The sequence below is a fragment of the Apostichopus japonicus genome, chromosome 15 (genome assembly GCF_037975245.1).
Source record: "Apostichopus japonicus isolate 1M-3 chromosome 15, ASM3797524v1, whole genome shotgun sequence".
Classification (NCBI taxonomy): Eukaryota; Metazoa; Echinodermata; class Holothuroidea; order Aspidochirotida; family Stichopodidae; genus Apostichopus; species Apostichopus japonicus.
The window spans coordinates 23,976,500-23,994,599 of record NC_092575.1 but is presented as its reverse complement, the minus strand read 5'-3'; the positions used below and the strand labels follow the sequence as shown (position 1 = coordinate 23,994,599).

Genomic DNA, 18,100 nt, shown 5'->3' with positions numbered 1-18,100 from the left:
CAACGGGCTACTCTACGCAAATAAATGTTAAGTAGCGACTATAAAGGATGAATACAAGATAGTCCAAAAAACCTGTGTCATTTCTATTGTTTTATTAATTTATGGGTGAGGAGAGGGTGCCTGGGGAAAATCCCGAGGTTGTGTCTTTCTTGTTAACTAGCAAAATTAGGGTTAATATTACCGTTAGGGTGGTGTAAGTTTCTTTTTTTTTTGACGGTTTATTTTGAGGGCCTTGGCCGAACGTTACCCTCCCGCACTCGACAAACTGACTTAAAGGTGTATAGGTGTATCCGTGGATATTAATAAAAGAACGTGAATAGAATAAGAAAGTACATTACGAGTAAGGTGGGAGGGGCCGGGGGAGGGGGTGGGGTGGTGGTGCATTTGGGAGTGTGAGTGGATGGGTAATTTATACAGAGTTAAACTAACTGAAAAAAGTCTTGGCGATAAAATGCTGCCTATCCCTTTAATTATAGTTATATGTACGCATATCAATGATAGCCGTTTGTTAGCCACTCGACTATAAATAATGAAATTTATGATCCGAGCACAAACTGTAAACAGTTAAAAGTTTATAAATAGATTAATTCTTAACTTAACAGCTATTTTTAGCGAATTAATACATAATGTATAACTATACACAGCTGTTAATTGATAATCGCTTTATCGCTCAACACTGCTGAGTTCTATACCATGTGAACGTATGCACCTGTTTACACTCATACATAAGAGAATGCCTCAGTTTCTCGAACCACTGACATGTATATACGCTACTGCTCGCCAGCTGGAAGCGTCTGTTTTGAACCCGTAAACGGCGGAAAAATACAACTATGCGACTTCGTTATAATATTCGAATAGAAAAGGAAGAATCGTTGAGCCTTTGCTATGCGTTCTAATTATTGCTAAGTCAAGTCGTTCATTGTTGCTTTTTTTTGTTGTTGGCATGACAATCAAGCGAATTCCGGGGTACCGTCACACCGATTTGAATTCAAGAATGCACTTGAACTTTGTTATGCGTGTTAACTTGCACTTGGTCGACGGTATAAGAGTTGTCACTTTATATATATATCTATGAAGCCCAAAGGATTGGAAAGGTAGAAACACATAAACACATCGTTCAGTGGGAGGTCTTGACGAGGGTTACTGCAGAATTCGGTCTAAAGGTAAGATTATACATGCGTTAACTTTTATGTAGGTTTACTGGAGTCAAATTCGTTGAAATTTTGCTTAGATGGGTGGCCAGAACGTTTGTAAACACTGTTTTTTGTTGTTGGTATATTTCCGTATAGTTACGCCCATTCAGTCAAACGTAGCAATGAATTGCGTGACGTCACATCACGTGATAGTCAGAAATAGGCTAACGATTGTACCGCGCTGATTTTTTTTGTTATTCTTTATCGATGGCAAAGTGAACATTAATGCGATGTGAATGATGTGTGTGTGTCAGCATGTATAGTATAGTAAGACACGGTCTATAGCTTATCAACTCTATAACTCAAGAAGAACATGGTGCTTTAACTTCATACATGCTTTTTGTCCCCAAAGGAAGTCAAAGTTGATTGGAGATCCACAAATGTCAATGTCTCAAAAACGTATAAACAAGACAACTTTAAAAGCACATTTGGGTAACTTCATACTTTAACATTCGGATCCGTCATAGTGATTTCAATGCCCTTATTGTTCTTAGTAGAGGTCAAAGGTTATTTGACTGTCAGAATCTGAAACCTTGTAAAAATCATAGCTTCCAAACTGAGAGGCTTGAATGAACTTTAATGAAGTACAAAATCGGTCTCTGGTGTCGAAAACTTGAAAGTCTTGTGTACACGTATGGTACATTGAATGTTGTCATATTATACGCTACACCAACACGCTATAGTCATAATAAACGTGTCCGCACCTTCAGTGTTGTCATGAAGTCTAAATCTCTCATAATTTATGAAATATGATATTAAGATATAATTTTCTCTCCATACGGTACCAGACTCTAAAAGCTCTGCTTATAAGTGGCTCCCATATACCCATCAACTACCTATACGTTTTCTTATCCGTTGGTCTCAAAAAAGTGTAATATAGTCTTTATTGTATTGATGTAGCCTATCTGACATATTTTCTATGTTTGGTAGAGCTAAATTGAATTGAAATTGAAGTAAATACGTAATACAATATAAGCAAAGGACTTCAGGTAGACATACCTATTGACAAGGTATTTGTAGGTTTCTAGTTTATGGTCGTACCCAGCACATGTATATATGTATAACCAAACTTCGATAGTCAATCCACGAAACACTTTAGAAATCATCCGGTTTCCATTCGCGATAATTTTCTTCATATAATTTGGCTGAATACGGCATGCCTTTTGCCATCGAATCGACGCTGGCGGTCAAACCACTTGAGTGAAATTTATTGCAAATCCACTAAACACATCTATGCGAAGATGGCTGTTAAAGGAGTCCTTAATAAAATATCTAACCTGGCCTGACCGTTGTGTATAAATAAATGGCTTATTAATGAAAAGTTCGTGTATACTTGAGATCGATACTTCAAAGCGATACTTAATGAAGAAATCTGAAGCACAAATTCATTGTTTTAATTATAACCACCGTTTAAATATATACAAGGGGGTGGGCCTGCTGAACTTCGAAAGAGAAAGTCGTTAGATAACATGTGCGAGAATGGCATAGTTGACTAAACGAACATGATCTTTGTTTTCAACCCTAATCGGTGTAAGCTTGTATAACGTTTGGTAAAATCACGTTGTTATGTTGTTACGTTGTTATGTCTGTAAGAAACTCATGAAAAGTTCATTCTGAATCACCACACATTCGTCCATTTTGGTCTATGCTATCCTTTCATATATCCCGCTTTCAAAGCAATCGTACTGACAGTATGAACAGTAAATCATGTCATGTTTCTGGCCGATAAAGGTTAGGAACTGTTTAAACTGTCAGTAAGAGAGCTTTGAAGCATCATGTGAGAGGACAGTATGGAGCAGTATTAGCATTAGAATCAGAAAAAGATTAGGAACTGTTTATACTGTCAGTACGAGAGCTTCGAAGAATCATGCGAGAGGACAGTATGGAGTGGTATTAGCATTAGAATCATATAAAGATTAGGAATCGTTCATACTGTCAGTACAAGTGTTTTGAAGCACTTTATGTGTGGACAATATAGAGTGTTATAAGCATAGGGTATTGTTTCAACTGGCTTATCTGAATTGTAATATAATAGTTCGATTTATATATTATTTATTACTATGTTAGTACTATTAATACCTTGACTGGCAATTAAATTAATAATACTGTACACCTTGATCCTGCCATCCGTTGGGAAATTATTGTGTATAAAATTCGTATTTACACCATCAGTAACAGTAACATAAACCTGTACGATGCGGGAAATGATATCCCAACACTTGAGCGACAACTCATAATTTGATAACTCCATTCGCAATAAGTTGAATGAGGTCAAAACAGTCTAAATTTACTTTACAAGCATATATAGGGTAGATGGATTTATCGTTAGATCTAATGCACGTGTGGCAAAGTCTGGTGAAGAAAAGAAAAAGCTCGTAGTACCTTTTTTTAAATTTAGCAAAAAGAAACAGGGTCAACAATAATATTAACAAACTCAAGATTGGCGATACCATATCACTAAAACAAAGACTTATAAGGGTTTAGTGAAAGATTTGTTGCGAAGCTTCTCTTTCCCCTTTTGGGAAGGAACTTATGTTTAATTGTAACTTTAACGTGAACGACACTTTTAAAATAAAGAATATTTTTTATTAGACAGGCCTGCATTAATTATACAGGCCTGTATTGTATGGTATAAGGCTACGTTTGTTAATCCATTCCAAAATTTCGAGAATTAGATTATCTGGAATAACTATTTCATAAGGATTAATAATTCGACAAGCTATTTTAATAAGTTTTGTCAAGCCGGTGCATCAAGGAACTTTCCAAAAATATTGGTTCTCTAAATTTCATATACTCATTTTTGCGATAAATTTAATTTGACAAGGTTCCCCTTTACAACGTTCTTTGAGTATTCGTTCTGCAATTCCTCCGGCTTGGAAAAGTTCATTTCAGGCTGAGGTAGCCAGCGCTCTAGAAGATAATCTCATAAATGTTATTTCTAATGCTCAAAGTCTTCCAAAAGCAATTTACTCTTCTTAATCCGGCCTATTTTTCTTCCTCCACGTGCGTGTGATACGAAGAACTTGCTCTTCAATCTCACTGATGATAACTGGAACATCAATTTTAGAATAACTTGTACTCTCTAAGAGACCAAAGTTCAGTATTTTCAGTTTAAATGTCTACATCGACTTCTTGCTATCAATAAGCTTCTATTTTTAAGGAAAACAATTAATAGCCCTGCCTGTTCTTTCTGTAAATGGATACAGAAACCATTGGGCACCTAGTTTGGAACTGAAATGTAACCTCCAGTTATCTATTATAGATACCGAGAAAAAATTGTTTTTCGCTCTGAAATAGAATTGTTTCTTAATTCTAAGCCCGACGCGCCAAAAAGTAGTATAAGTAAGTTTAATATATACTAATGAACTGTTTAACTCATCTCCCAAGGCTGTCTGAAATTGATCTGTTATTGTTAAATTGGTTATATATTTATAAACTTATTCACCCACTCACCCACCCACTCACCCACCCACTCACTCACTCACTTACTTATTTATTTACTTCATGAACTGATGAAGCATTTCTTCGTTCTACAAGAACTTGTTAAAACTGAACTAATACATCTGCAATGTTCTAGACAGAGTTAGAAGAGTTGAATGTAACCAATAGAATAAAATCCAGTAGGTCTTATACAATCAATTCAATTCTTCACCAGGGAGACAATTCATATAGGCTTATTTCATATATTCACTTTACTTCTGCTTTGTTGGAACTAGTGAGTGACGTAACAAGGAACGAGTACATCTTCACGTGTCAGAGAGATTACACTTGCTTACAGGTAACGTTACATTCAGCCTCTGAAGAAGATCCTGCTAAAAATCGAAACGTCAGGCCCTCTTACTTTAACACATTCTCTTATATTGGCTCTTTAGTGAATACGCAGTTTGCTAACAGTTTGTTTTATTTTGAGGGTACGTTACCAACAGATTTCTATTGATTTATCGAAGAAAATGTCGAAAACCTATGACAAGGAGCAAATGCTTCTTTGTGGGTAGTAGATTTCAGTTGTAACCTCTCACTGTTTGATCCACATTTTATACTGTCGCAATATTTTTAACTTGATATTCCAATAACCAACTCCCGTAAACTGGTTTTCGGAAATTACAAATTTGTTCAGCGTCAACCCAGACAGGAAACCTCCATAAAACTTTAGCCGCTTTAGGTGCTATTCTCAGATTTGTCTTGATTTATTTATATCTTCACTTCCAGGAAGTGCATCCATGAGTACGATAACTAAAGAGGCAGAACCACTGTCACGATTCGTTAACGTCTCTTGCACACCAAACAATGTTAGTAAAATTAAATCAAATGAATTTAGGACTGCACCGAGCCCTTCCGCTGAAGCATCAACTCAAATTATTCCAACATGAAGTAATGTATATTTACATTAACTGGGGAGCGTGAGAATTGGTGTTTCAATCAAATTTGGCGAATCCAGACGAATATCTTATTGTTTATATAATCATGGAATCCATAATCTTGACTCCGGCTCCTCATTTTAAATTTCTTACAGAGCTTCCAGGTATTCGTAAATTGATCAGACAAAAAAAAACTGTACAAAGTTGTTCATATCGGATATATGGTATACTTCGCCGAATTGTGTGCCCCATGAAGTAGAAAGGAAATGAATGAATGAGGAAAAACAGGCTCTTAAAAAGATTTTTAAAGAAAGCGTAGGCGACATTATGATTTGGGGAAACTGTCTGAGTAATGAGTATGTATGACTTAGTATACGAAGGGTAAACCACATCAATTTGAAATTCTCAAAACTTTAGCTCGTGAATTCTGCTCACTGATCTTCGCATCTCTTCATGGAAATTGAACCTGTCAGCTGTTGTCAATTACAGATTAGCCTACAACTGATCATGTATGTGGTGTATGTGTGGTGTATGTGTGGTGTATGTGTGGTGTATGTGTGGTACATGGAAGTGGTGTATGAGGTCGAGGGGAGATGTGCTACGACGGCCTCGAAGCAATAAGCTATACGTCGTTGTGGGAGACTAATATTGGATAACATCTGTAATTTGTTCATATAAACTCTTAATTTCTATTTTCAAACAAATAGAACGATAATATCACGACTCGTGATCACTCAGATTTATTTTCCCGTTCTTCTCACAAACATGTCACAATAAATACAAGGTCGTTTGTATTTATTTGAAATTACAAATATAATATATATATATATATATATATATATATATACATATATATAAATTGAAATCGTAGCGAGTTGAAAATTCCAGTATGCGTGTATGTGTGTGTGTGAGAGTGAGTGAAACGAATTACATTGTCATGGGTTTTTACTATCGAAAAATATCTAAAACTTTATCAAAAACAACTGAACATGTTCTTTTCCCACACATTTAAAGATTAAATTGGGACCTATAAGATGTTTATATGTCTGAATATTGGAAAACTTCGGTCGGATTATCAACAAGCATATAACCCAAAGTGTGGGGCGTTCCTCTTGAATGTTGCACGTATTCTTACATGCATGATATGCTTTCTTCATTCCAGTCACGGCTGCTTGATGGTAATTTTCATCAAATTTTGTCACATAGCTGAAAATATAACGAAGGTTTGAACTGTATGTTCATTCAAGGGGGAAATGTTCAAATGATTCCGCATCAACTATTTACGTACAAATTTAAATACAGCATGAGAAAGTATTTCTTGTTCTTATTATACGAACGAATGAAGTTGCCAAGCGTTAGACTTAAGAAACCACAAATATATGCGGCCTTTAAGATGATTAGCTCAAGTCACTGTAAAAATAAATGCCATCAAATTTGATAACCAATGGTTCAGGGCGAAATCAGTATTAGCATATTGCAATCACGGCGAAGGGGGTTTTATAGGCCATTTTAGAATATAAATATAAGAAATACTTTTCAACAGAAAACTAAACTGCAAGAACACATTCCATAAATACAAGATACGTCTAAGTGGAAAGTGGATGGGTATGGGTGTTGGAGGGGCCAGGCTCATGATGATAGAGAGGGGTTCAGGGAGGCTTGTGCATGGATCTAATGTTTTTATTTCCAATGAAGTTTGACAAAAGTAATTAAAAGCGACCACCATGGTAGGATAGATCATACACTTCGGTTATATGTAATAGTGCTTTCTGAATTATTCAGGGATGCTGTTTAAACCATGTAGCCTCGTCCAATGAAATACATGAATACGGTAGTTAGTCTAACACAGACCTACATATTGATAGGTCATTGCTGCTATTAATAATAAAATGGAACCCATCATTTGAAGATTTTTAGAAAATGTGTGACATTAACGTAATAATCTGGTTTAAAATACATTTTGCGTTAATTTATGTCGTTATTGAGAGAATGAGTGTGAAAATACCATCTTCTGCTTAAAGACAGTAAGCACTGAGAGAGCTATCTTCACTACATGTAGGCTGATGATTTATCATGTTAGGATACGTTATATATATATAGGAAATTGAAATTTATTTTCTGTTCATGTGTTTTCCCCGTGCTATGCAAATAGATCTACCATATAACGTAATTAGAAGATGGTCTGGAAAGCCTTGTGATAATAATCTATATAAACAAAACGTGTTAATTTGCATATTTATTTCATTAAAACAATTTGCACGATGGTCCTGACAGACAGCCGCGTCGTACTGCGTTTTATCTTACCTACGTTCAAATAAAATTGTTCCCCTCTATTTTCAGTTCTCTTTGTCAAGTAAATTCCATAATTAAAGTGTCTCATGCGAAGTCGCTATATACTTAAAGCAAACACGCGACAGACAAGTTGTAAACACTTTGTTGTGTGCACTTAAATGGAAGTGCAGGCAAGGTTTTCTCGAATGCTAAACCATTAGATCTTAACCAAACGTTGGAGGACAGGTCCAAAGCAATTCCTACCAATCTTAACCTAAATTATCTTAATTATCATAACGGCAGCAAAGATTTTTTTTAAAACTTTTTATAAGCTAAATAAAATGCAGTAGGCTAGACCACAGACACAAGTGCTAGAACAGAAACGTCACATGGATGATTAATAGACCGGTACATTAATGTTGCGTGATGTCGTGAGGACAGTATAGTTCTTTCTTGCAGTACCGTAGTATATTTAGATAAGATCTTACTTGCATAATCTTGCAACGTATTCTATTTGTCATTATAATGTGGTTAATTGTCAGTGATTAAAAACTTGACATTTGAATGCATGCATGATTATTTGTCAACAAGTTTAACTCGCAAGTTTAACCTAGCAACTAATTGCTTACTTTATTAAGTAAGAACTCTTTACTTTCATGCACAACTTTGAGGTCGTTGAATACCGTAATATTATGCGAGGAAACGAGAACGCCTCGGTACACTAAGACATTCTGTGACATTTTGTGGCAGTCTGTTTGCAATATGCTGTCAAAGTCTTTCCTCCATTAAATAAGTTCGTTGAATTTCTTGAGTGGGTTTGAACAATACCATTTGTGCTTCCAACTGTTAGCAGAGAAAACATAACTCCATAACTATATATAATAGGTAATTAAGTTAATCAGAGCGCAATAATTGTTTATAAAACGTAAAATACAAACTTAGATCATCCGTCTTGAAAGCCTTCGTTTAATTTTTACTTTTGTCTTTAAAAAATAACCCGATTAACTCCCGCAAGTGCATACATTCATACAGATGATCATTCTCTATAAAACTTTCGTCGAACATATAGCAATATACCTAGCATTTTACCCATGCTTCTTTCTAACCACACACGTTTTCATAACTTACTTCTTGTCTTCATAAAATAAAATACAAATTAAGTAAGTCTATTTTTATAGTTACCTTAAAAAATATAAAATCATCGCTGGTCTCTATTTTCTTCAATCTCGATCTACTTTATTAAATTAGTATGACCCAGATTATTTCACTTTCAATGCTTGTCACATGACCGTGAGGGTTTTTCTCCAGCTTGTATAGATTAATTTTATTTTATGTCATTTTCTATAATGTCAAGTTCTATTTAATCTGTCGCCATTACAAAGTTTTTACCTCCCATTAAGACTTACCAATGGTTGTTTGCAATGGATGACTGGTGAATTATATCTGGAAAATGTAGATTTGGTCTTTCAGTGGAGTTGTTAAAAAAAACTGATAATGAAATGGTACTAATGGACTTGGGTTTTATGCAGGTGTTTACGTTTCAATCATAGAATAAGTCACGATTAACTTTTTTCTTCCCAAAAATGCGTGGCTTTTAATGGAATATGTTCCATAAGAAGACCTAGTAACCTATTTCCTATATTAGTCACAAAGACGTTAAAGTGGCAGAGACATGCAGGAAGTTTGTGCATCACAAACAACAAATACATACACACACAGGTGTGTTTTACATTCAGACCGAGGACCGCATTGTTTTTTCCATTGTTCAAATCCACCTACCCTAACCTTCACAATACCCCATAACAAAAAAGTTCTTTCGAGGGCGTGGTGATTCTTTAGAAACCACATCCGAGGACCTGGAATTCTTTTGTTCAAGTCCTCGGTCAGAATACAAAACAAGTGCACACCCTCACGCACACACGCAAAAGTAAAGTATTGCATAAACAGCATTTGCGATGTTGAATAATTTGTTTTAACTGTCTATCGGGAGAGGAATTTTTGAGAGGACATCAAATCTTTATTATTCCTAATGGCGGTTTTCCCAGGGTTCACCGCCATTTCCGGTCTCCCACAATGCAATCCTCCTGTATATACTATTAAAGTTTACACTGTGTGTAGATTGATACTAACAGCGTATATTCATGCATCCATCCGTAAAGGTGTGCACATAAAAAATACGATTATGTATATATTAGCTTACAGATTGTAACACTGCAGCAGACAATGCTAGGCATAGCATGAAAACATAATTATAACATCATCAACGACAAAAAAAAAAAGTCATTTTAAACGATCTATTTGCGCCTGTACAATTCTCCCAATCAAACAATTGATATTTATACCGTTCTCATTGTGATGTGCATAATCTATTCATAACGTTTTGAATATATAATCCATAGTGCCATTAGCGAGCCTGTATCGCTTAATGCTTAGAGCAGCGCGATAGAAGGTTTAATTGTCAATATTCCAATAACCGGCATTATATTTTAAGTATCTCAGATCGATCACATGACAAACACGATTCGCGTCGTTATTTCACACCTGACTTGAAAGTATAAGCTACATTTGTCTATTGTATATACCTTGTGCATTAACGATATTAAAGATATAAATCGTGACTTTTGAAAGCTCCTCTCAAAATACCTTTCAGTTTATGCCATTTTTTTTGTGGAAAAAAGAGGGGGGGAGGGTATTTTCTCATCAGTTCTTAATGCACTTTTTTTATTTCCTTTGTAGATATAAAATACTTAAGCTATATAATTAAGAAAGAATTAAACGTATAATTATCATGAATTTCCTGATTATGATCACTTTACCTCATTTTACTCCTTGGGTAATGAATATTTTTCTTTTCCACACCTCAACATAATGTTTGTTTAGTAGTCGCCTCAATGTCGATTATCTATGATAATAAACTTAGCATACAGATGATATAACGTTCAGTGCATGGCACGCCAACTGGGCAATGATAACAATAATGATGATGATGATGATGATGATGATGATGATGATGATGATGATGATGATGATGATGATGATGATGATGATGATGATGATGATGATGATGATGATGATGATGATGATGATGATGATGGTGATGATGATGATGATGATGATGATGATGATGATGATGATGATGATGATGATGATGATGATGATGATGATGATGATGATGATGATGATGATGGTGATGATGATGATGATGATGATGATGATGATGATGATGATGATGATGATGATGATGATGATGATGATGATGATGATGATGATGATGGTGATGATGGTGATGATAGGGAAAATATCATTTTTAGAGTAATCAACCAGCTATAGGCCTTAAGGTATAATCTAAATCACCATAGACGAAATACCCAATATTCTATGAACCTTACACGTTATGACCCTTACTGTGGCAAATTGTTATGACGCCATTATTTTAGCAGCAATTGTCATAATTTGAATTATGTAACTCTGTATATGGTTGTTGATATTTGCTCAAAGCACACAATGGATCAATCAAGACTTAAAATACTGTTTTAAATCTACCAATGAATTTCTTAACCTAGTTACATATCATTAGCGTATGAAGCAAACACTGTATTGGCAATATCAGGAATTAATCTTTGATATTAGGTTTGTGATGTCTCTTCAAAGATTTGCATCACCGCCTCAAGCCTTCTTAATTGCCTCAATTCATTGTGCATAGCATAAAGCCTACTTTTTATCTGATCAAATTTTTACCTGCTTTTCTATCTCACATTGTTTGGTAACTTTTTGAGCGTAGGAAGTTGTTAGATTTTTGCTATCTAGAGATCCCCGTAAGAAATTTTCTATTTAACTTTGCGTATTGTCTATAATGCCCGTGTCTCATGCAGTCTGAAAACAAACTATGTTCCCGACATATTCGCTCAGGAAACTGCAGTAATGTATATTTATCACAGGTGGACGAAAATCGGCCCTGGGCTCGGTATCTCTGAGACTGTGAGAAGGCTTTCGAATCTTATAAATGCAGTCAGCGGAACCTTATAACATCGCTGCAATATTTTCTATCCAACCAATTGTAAATTAACTATATATATAAATATGAAATATAGTGTTTGCACCATATTTTAGTCCTACCGTATAAATATGACGTAAATATTACATCATTTCAAACGCAGTTTCCTTCTCACACATAACTCTCACGTATATCCCATAAACTTAAAGCAACGTATACACATATTGACATCAGTATCACTATACTTATACCTTACCTTGGTACCCCTTTAAAATCAAGAGAATACATTAATCCTTCAAATGTGCCTCTTCAGAGTGAAAATGGATTTAAGTAATTTATCGACAGTAGAATTTTCTAGTAAAACAGTAAAAAAAAGAAGGGGAAAACCGAAAAAAAGGTGCCATCTGAAGATGAAATTGTTATCCGTAATAAGTAAGTCATCGGCTATCCCAAAGGGACATTGGATCACGTCAACAGATGTAACGTTCGGGAATAATTACCATTTCATTAATAAGGTGTTGGACGTGTATATATAGTGCAGGGCACCTACACATGTGACATATATAGATGAAACCAATCTTAAAATAGTTTCTTGCGAATGAAGACAGCATAAAAGGCCTCTTAAAAAGCTTACTCTTTCGTCTTCTGTGCAATTTTCCCGTTATTATACACTGACATTACAATGTTGTAATTTTTCTTGAAGGTGAGTAGTGATGGGTAGGGGTGGGGTAGGGGGGTTGGTAAATCTGTGCCTCGTTAATTTTAATTTTTAGGTTTACAGTCTTGTTCAGGGCCAAGGCCTTCTCACACGATTTTTACAACTTAACCCTGGTCATTGGTAACTTGCCACACCTACACACCAAAGTGTGCACAATTCAATCAACCACGTGTCCTCCGGGGGACTTCCCATAGGGTGCAGCCACAAACCGGCGCACACAACTATATTTACAAGTTACCTCGCAAGTCCCCATTTATACACCTGGGTGAAGAGAGGCAATGGAGATAAAGCGCCTTGCTCAAGGACACAACGCAATGATCTGGCCAGGGCTCGAACCTGTAATCCTTAGATCACAAGTCCACTGCCTTAATTAAATTAACCACTTGACCACAACGCCCTCTTTTTGTTTACAACAGGATGGTCTTTGTATTTGCAATTGAACAACGTACTGATAATGTCAGAATGTCATGCAATTGATTGGTTACATACATGACAACAGAATATTATCGGCGATTGTGATTGGTTGACTGAATATACCTACAATGGAGTACATTATTATCGACAATTGTGATTGGTTGATGAAGTATTAAAAATGTAATATTATTAGCAACTGTAATTGCTTGATCACAAAATAACAATAGATTGCTGACAGACATTGGAATTGATTGCTTACACATTGACAGCATACCATTAGCTACTTTATTTGATTGACTACACAATGACGACACAGTGTTGTCAGTAATTGATTGGTTACTACTGACAAATGCTTATCAATTGCATTTGCTTGACTACATGCTGACGACACAATTATGTAGCGATAAATGACATATTGAAATATAAATAACATATCACTAGCAACCGTATTTTGATTGACTACATAATGACGACACAATGTTAATTGTCATTACCTGTAACTGATCGATTATTATCAATATTATCGATATAACCATATATATCAGTTTAGCAATTGTAATTGATTTGACTAAACAATAGAATTTTAACAGACAATTTCCTTGATTCATCCAAATACTGACAAGAGAATATTTGAATATCATAAGTTCTAACTGATTTATCACATAATTAGATTAAAGTAGATTATTATCAGTAATTTGTAAATGTAAATTCGATTAAAATACCGATACTAATAAAAGTTTAATTTTAACGCCTAAATTCTGACCATTTATTGTTATAACATTGTCACTAATTGCACACTAATTGCCACTTATTGACTACTGTCTTCAAAACGTAATCATACCTAAACTAAAAACCTTGATGAGATCTACCATCAACCCACATTTCGAGTTGATAATATTTTAATTAATGTATCGTTAATACTCTCAGGCATATCGCGGTACTTAGATTTAACATTTATTATTTTGCAATGACGGCTTAACGGAAAGGCAAAAACAAAAACCACTCAATTTTGCTCTACCCTGAAAATTCCCTCAGGAACTCAAATTTAGTAACAGGGCAAATTAGTTCTGGTGTATTTGATAAGAGATACAGATGTTTTAACATGAGAGCTATTTATATCCGAACGAACGAACGTGACATTCGGCATTTTGGTAAAAGAGATACGGTTGAACACATGCATAAACGATTTGTTTTCAACGTCTTGTGCGTTTATGAATAATTGTTATTACCAGACATTTTGAATCCATCTCACCTTCATCTATACTACTGCCTATAGTTTAATTTTCTACAGACCTCGTTCTCATCTCCACCAAATATTTCCCCTTAATTTCAAACAATTATGCGACAAGAAATTAAGTTTTATGGAAGGAGAAAGAGAGGAAAAAAGGGTACCAATTTCGCATATTTGTGAAAGGAATTGCATTAGATTAATCTCTATCTGCGCTTGAAAACACTATATTTAGAATGAGATGAAAGAGTGGCTAAAATCCTTGGAATTCTATAGCATATTAACGACCCAAGGTAAGTATATAATAGACACTAAATTCGATGGAAGTGACTATTATTTGCGCCTGGTCAATAATTACTACTTCATCGATAATAGAAAGCACTTTTACTCTAAAAAAATTCTCCGACCATCTAGCTTAAAAAAAAAAAAAAAATTAAAAGATAAAAAAAGAATTTAGGGATGAGGCGTCGTTAGGTAAAATTAAAAGGTAATACTTTAAAAGTCATTGATGTGTGATGTCAAATCTTTTCCTTCCTTATTATTTGATTTGAATCCATTCTATCGAATCTTCATCTTACTGATCGCAACCTCGATCGTATCTTTATATGTAACTATGCTCAACCAGTGATCAGGTAAAAATAGAAATTGCAAATTAAAGTTACCTTTTCTTCTCTTTTCTTTTTTCTGTAACACTCATATGTAAACTACACGACACTAGATCGTCCAATAATGGCATGGTTCATTTCGATAGCAAAGTCCACTTTTAAAGAAGAGCTATTTTTTATTTGATGGCATTTTCATTATATTTAGTGGAACTTGATCAGGCAAGATGCATCATGAAGTGAAAGATAATCGTAGGCTTGTTTTTTTTCTTCTTCTAACAGCTGAGGTCATTTACAATATTAAGGCTCGCCTCTGGTTAAAGCTCACTTTTAGGCGTTTTGAGGGAAATTCTATCGAATGCTACGCAAAATAAGATTGTAATCGATTTGGTTAAGGCAAATTTCTGGAGTATTTTGGTTGTTGTTTTTGTTTTACTAAATGAAGGTTTATAAGCTTGTAATTAATAAATCCAGTCGGATCTTTAACATTTAGACACCCAGGCACTCTTAAAGTTAATATTAGTCATATCTTACAAGCAATTTGAACGTGTCAACAATTTTTGCTATTTTTGATGTAATATGACTTAACTTGTCAACTAATTAACTATAATTGACTCACTTATTTAGCCTAGACATTTTCTTGTTATTTTAGTATGTATAATAAACAAGACCATCTTTAAAACAAAAATCAATCCAAAAAAGTTTATATAATGCCAAGTCGAGAATATATCAACAACAGACTGCTGTTCTCGTTATACAGTGGTATTTTGAGTCGAAAATTGCCACTTTCTCGTGGAACGATATACTTGGCTCTGAAACGAAAGATCCGATATCTGAAGTACTGAACATAATAAACTGCTATGGTACTTTAAGTATACTCCAGGTGAAGAATATATTTTTGATTGACGAAGAAAGAAACCAATTCTATACAGGCCTGTTGTAATTTATATTCAATTTCTAATCCTAAGAGCACAACATTTCAATTGATGACATGTTTTGTACCAGATGTGGACTTGTAGCAAACAGGTGTGATGTCATAGATGCACACTGACACAATTATGTTATGCGGTTTTTTTTTTCTCTTCAAAATTGAAATTAATTTTTCGACTTCTTGGGATGCATTTCAATACAGTTAAGTTGGAACACCCATTTAAGTCTAACAGGTGTGAGGTCATAGATGCACACTGACAAAATTATGTTATGTGTTTTTCTCTTTCAAAATTTAAAATACATTTTTTTTTTCACTTTTTGGGATGCATTCAATAAAGTAAAGTTGGAACACTCATTTAAATTCTAGTTCAAAATAATAAAGTAAAAATAGAGCAAACCAACACAGTTGTAACTGTATGTGCATCTGATATTACACCTGCTTGGCTCAAGTTCACTGAGTGTATAAGCTATCATAATTTCAGCTATCAATATCTCGTAATTGTTATGTAGAGATTCTATGCAAATTTCTTCAGGATGCTTAGAATATGTTCTTCTATAATTCAAAAATAAATCTTAAAGACAAAAAGTACTGAACTCTCCTCTTGAAGTAAACCAAACGATGAGAGGGTACGCAAGAATGGGAGGAGGGGGGGGGAGATGAAATATAACTTATGGATGAAAAAATCAACTAGATTATATGAGTTTAATAACTCTTTAATATTAAGAGCATCCAGCTGTTGTTACCATGATACGAAAGGCTGTCTTTGAAATCATGTTTGGAAAATTTCTCGAAATGAAAATTTCTGAATATCTTGATATCATGCCGGTAAAACTTGTAAAATAATTCATATGATGGAAGTAAAGTGGATGCAAAGATATCCCTCCCAAGGCTGTCTGTCTGACGCTCAAATATAAGAGATGTTTGATTGTAAAGTCGCCATAGTAACATGAAAGGGGGAGGAGGGGGGGGGTTGTCAAGAATATGGCAGGCCAATAGAGGTACGATAGGAGACATGGACGGTGTTTTCTACACTAAATATTTTCATGGCAGTTAACGTTTATCTTACACTTCATAAAGATTGAGATAAATGAATAGATGAATATATATATATATATATATATATATATATATATATATATATATATATATATATATATATATATATATATATATATCATTTCTTATAATTGTCGATTTGATTGGTTCATTTAATGAAACGAATGGCGTGCGTGCGTACATTACCAAGTATTAAAAATGCTTTTATCTTACACTTCATAAAGATTGAGATAAATGAATAGATGAATATATATATATATATATATATATATATATATATATATATATATATATATATATATATATATAAGTTTTTTCACTGTTCTTGATTTTCCAACTCATTACGTTTTTCATTTATATATATATATATATATATATATATATATATATCAATTATTTCTTATAATTGTCGATTTGATTGGTTCATTTAATGAAACGAATGGCGTGCGTGCGTACATTACCAAGTATTAAAAATGCTTTAAAATAAATCTCCGAATTACTAGGCCATCAATATTTGGTTGCAATTTATCTGACTATACCATCTTCATATTGTTTTCTCACCAAATACCACATCTTTATAGCCAGAAACATTGTTCGACATCTCTATTGTTCGACAACTAGTGACAGAAATTTCTGTTGTCCCATTTCACCAGTTGTGAGGTCTAGACATGTATACACCCACACAGATACACCCAGACACACGCACACAGACACATGGCATCGGGGAAAGTGTAGGGATTAGAGTTTACATAGATCTCAGTACTTTGGTTTAAGATGTCATTGATAGATATATACTGTATTAACGATTTCAATCAATCTTTGAACCCATATTACCATAGTTTCATTACCTGACTACATAAACCGGCCTTACTCCCCTGTAACAAAAGTCACAGTGCAAAGACAGTATCACTTTATCTCTTTGTTTTTAAAAGAAAAATGTACAAGATTCTTGTAAGATAAGTAACGAATTCATTCCAGTATATACGTATAAATTGTTTCAATTTGACCCCTCCGTCCCCTTCCTCCTCCTCCCCTCTACCCCCTAAGTGCCTCTCACTGCAGTGTAAAAGGTTACATAACGTGAGGAAAGTACAATTATTGTAAAGTGTTAGTCGAAAATAATTATAACTGAGATAGTTGTAATTCTCGTCGTACGTAGATGGATTTTGAGACCTCGTAGCAGTTTGTAGTGTAACTCACAGCTCCTGTGTGACGGTTGAAAATGACACCTTTACCAAATTGTTAAGCTGGTGGGCTGTTGAACATGGCTGACAAATTAAAGCATCTTCTAAATGTGCTCAAGATAAAATCACATTGTTGATTCAGACATCGGCG

The 18,100-nt window shown here is 34.5% G+C and overlaps 1 protein-coding gene across 1 annotated transcript in view; it reads left to right on the top strand.

Annotated features, from left to right (window-relative positions):
• The first annotated feature begins 810 nt into the window (after window positions 1-810).
• The window catches only part of LOC139981022 (adenosine receptor A2b-like), a 59,103-nt gene continuing 41,813 nt past the window's right edge, over window positions 811-18,100 (top strand). Inside the window, exon 1 of the mRNA XM_071993129.1 lies at window positions 811-1,163. The gene's annotated coding sequence lies outside the window, so the exon portion shown is untranslated. The remainder of the gene's footprint in view (window positions 1,164-18,100) is intronic.